Below are 3,686 nucleotides of genomic sequence, written 5' to 3'. Positions count from 1 at the left end.
GTGTTGGTGCGTTAAGAGTTTAGGAAAATTGTTAAAAGTATTGAAAAAATTGTCATAACAATCATTAAAAACTGTAAGTGGGGATGTCAGGTTGAATGTAACTGTGGATGAACCAAACCTTGAAACACCAGACAAAGAGGATGATGTACCTTATCAAACAGTGGATGAGTTTGTGTCTGATTGGTGCTTGCAGGGGTTCTGATGTTCCAGCACAAGCACTTCCTGAACCATAACCTTCTCCTGTAGCGCTGACTGTAAGAGATCACTGTATTAGTGACTTGATCAGTACCTTCAAGGACCCAAACATTCTTACAACTGAGGTCAACATCACAATGTGTTTACCAAATGGAGAGCTTGAACAGGGTGAAGGAATTGGTGTTTTGCGAGACTGCCGGACAGAATTTTGAATGGATTTCTATGACAGCTGCCCACTGGGGGTTGAAGTCCCCTTCATCAGACATGACTTTCAGTATGAAGAATGGCAAGCTGTAGCTAGGGTGTTTGTACTAGGGCGGAAACAAGCTGGTTAGTTCCCGTTGAAACTTGGGGGTTACTTCTGATTGCAGCATGAAATTTGACATGCAGATCAGTAATGTTGTTAGAATGAGCTTTTTCCATCATCGTCTGCAGGCTACAGTTAAGCCTTTCCTGAGCAGACACGACCTAGAAAAGGCTATTCATGCTTTAATTAGTTCAAGGTTGGACTACTGTAATGCTCTCTATGTTGGTCTGAATCAGACGTCCATCTCACGTCTTCAACTTTTGCAAGATCCTGCTGCTCGCTTTTTAACAAATACATCTAGACGTGCACATATCACTCCCGTTCTCCACACCCTGCATTGGGTCCAAACTCAAAACGTATCTGTTTAGAATGGCTTTTAATACGTAGCAGTGGTGTGACAAATTTAATTCTTCTGTTTCTTTGTAACCTTTTCTTTCTATTGTATGATATGTGTTTTTCCTCTTGGTTTCTGATGTTAAGCACTCTGGATACCTGCTGGTTGCTGCAAAGTGCTATATAAATACATTTGGATTTGATTGATTGATTGACTTGCAGTTCCATTTCTGGAAGAGGAATTGTATAGCTTGACAATCAGTAGTTCCAAGGATTCCCTTTGCTGTAAATATCACAAGAGGAAAGAGCTGTCCTTTTGAAGGCATTTCATTTAATCTTCTCTTATTGTGTTCTTTCACATTCAAATGGTTAAAGAATAGTTCAGTTTTTTGGAGGTAGGGTTATCTGAAGTATTTATCTCTAGTCAGTGTTTACCTGCAGTAGACAGTGCTCCGCACTCTCACCCTAGATGCAGAGTACAGTGCAGGATCGGACACCACAACACAGCCACAGTTTAACTGTACACTATATTTGGAATATTTTCAGCTTCACCTGGTCATAAAACAGCTGTTTCTTTTAACAATTTGTTTTCGGATGTCATTTCTGGGGTTCCATAGTTTACCACATCTAACGTTAGCTGACCAAAAATTAGCTGCCTTCTCAAAACAGTTATAATATATTAACATCACTTGTTGTCATCTTACCTCATGCTTTTACACAACTCAGTAAAAGAAATAAAACACAATCCATGATAATCAGGTAAAGTATATATCAGGTAAAGTAATCCAGTTTGTACTTCAGCAGTTCAGGTCAAAATTCCCGCGATTTCTCCACATTATCACCGTACATTTAATATCCATTATGTTATCTTGCGACGAGACTGACAAACAGGTTAGATGAGTCCATCAGGGGTTGTGCTTCCTAACAAAACTGTATCAACAAAAACAACTCCTCCTTTTCAGTTAGAAGGCCCATTACTCTCTCATCAAAACAAAGTCCATGCCGGTGGACAGAAAGTGACAGGCTTAATGAGAAATTAATGTGGTCTTATAAGGTCTTACACGTATCCAAATTAAGACATTAATAAATACATTAATATATGGCAGTAAGGGACTTATGGGTATTTGTGTAAAAGAAAAACAGAGGAAAATAGGGGAGGGTCATGTTTTTTTTATTCCTTGTTTAGGGGAGGTTCACTTAACGTTTTTTAGTGTTTTGTATTAATGGAAGCAGCAAAATTTCAAAATGGCTTGTGTGGTGCATATTTGTCCATGTAGCTCTCAGCTCTCAAGCTGGAATATTATGAAGCTTTCTCAAAAAAAGCTAAAAGGTTTCACGCTGCCTAGCAACTAAATATTCGTTGAAAGCTTCAAACCGACAGCAGAAATGCTAGGAACATAAACCGTGTCAAATGTAACATAACAATAATACCTGGTTGAATTTCAGGCAACTTTCTAATGTCTGACCCAACTCGGCGTCAGGGACTTGCAGATGGTGTACTGGTGTGCATCCATAGTAGCTGCAGGCATTGCCCTGTGCTGGAAGGTCATAATCCTAGCATTCTTCACACTTCATGCATCTGCCCCTCTACACACCACCTTCATCCTTCATTTACTTCTTTCTTGCAGGGCACGGGAGTAAAATAAAGGCCACACGCTGTGTCTTTCGAGTGGAGAGACTCAGAGGCCTCTGGAGGGCACTAGCAAATTCTAGAGCGTGATTTCTGGCGTCAATACGTACTTTTCAAATATCCTTTGGTTCCCGGTGATTTGAAATTGTACAAACGACAGCCTTTTTAAGGCATTTGAGAGTGGAGAAATGGCCGTATAGTCAGGAAAAGCTTGCATGCAGTTTGGACTTACATTAGCTGTTTAAGTTTAACTACTAATGTTAACTAGCATTCTAGTTAGCAATAATTAGCCTGTGCCTATGGGATTTCCTTACATATACCTATGTTCTCCGTCTCTGCAAGATTCAGAGTGATAGAGATTTCTCGTGGCACAGCTACCAGAAGACTTACAACTTTTCAGACAGGTTGCTCACGTCACACTCCGTTGTCAAGCTCAGTTGGAGGTTGTCCAGTAATACTCAGCACTCACCGGTAAAGTACTTCTAATATCCTTCCCTGGTCTCCTTCGGAGTCTATTGCTTTGTATTGCTGTGTCCATTTCTTATAGCGCTATGACTATTTCTTGACAAAGGATTGATGCAGTGACTTCCCAGAGTCTTTTCATTACCATGAGGTTGCTAGGCAGCAGCACATAACTTCACTTAAAACCACAAATTGTATTTTTTGTTTACAATTTTGCATCTGCACAAATTCAACAAATGAGATAACAGTCAATTGCTGAGCTGTATAGGTGTTAAAATGAGCTTTTATAATAACAAATAACTAGCTAGCTGTTTGTCTCTGCTTCCAGTCTTTACGGTAAGCTAGGTTAAGCTAATTCCTTCTGGCTCTAGCTAGTTTCATACTTTACACACATACCTGTGAGTGCCTTTGATCTTATCTAGGCATATTGGCAAGAAAACAAATAAGCATATTTCCCGAAATGTTGGTAGTAAGACGTAAGACAACTTCAAGCTTTAACACGAGACTAACTGTACTTAGCTTTCATTGAACAGGAGTCATTGTGGCTACAAGTGGCAATTGAAGGATAAGAACACAGAATTTTCCAAGATTGTCTCAAGTAAGTTGCTTATTTAAGTTTTGTTATAAAACCATTGAAATGTCTGCAATATGTTAAAGTATATATTATAATCGCAGCAAGGGTCGTGTCTAGATGCTAACTAGCTAGTCTCATAAAATGGTTGAGGCTGGCGTTGACCTTGAATGTTTCTTGGGAAGGGA

At 39.5% G+C, this 3,686-nt stretch overlaps 1 long non-coding RNA gene across 1 annotated transcript in view; it reads right to left on the bottom strand.

The window, feature by feature from the left end:
* The window catches only part of LOC116699715 (uncharacterized), a 5,293-nt gene extending 2,170 nt beyond the window's left edge, over positions 1–3,123 (bottom strand). The window contains exons 1-2 of the long non-coding RNA XR_004334489.1: positions 2,935–3,123; positions 150–252 (exon numbers count right to left, since the gene is read on the bottom strand). This is a non-coding gene — a long non-coding RNA (uncharacterized LOC116699715). The remainder of the gene's footprint in view (positions 1–149; positions 253–2,934) is intronic.
* Positions 3,124–3,686: the final 563 nt, after the last annotated feature.

This window comes from Etheostoma spectabile, chromosome 12 (assembly GCF_008692095.1).
Source record: "Etheostoma spectabile isolate EspeVRDwgs_2016 chromosome 12, UIUC_Espe_1.0, whole genome shotgun sequence".
In the NCBI taxonomy this organism is placed as follows: Eukaryota; Metazoa; Chordata; class Actinopteri; order Perciformes; family Percidae; genus Etheostoma; species Etheostoma spectabile.
The sequence above is the reverse complement of the archived record's forward strand: the minus strand, read 5'-3'. Positions and strand labels throughout refer to the sequence as shown.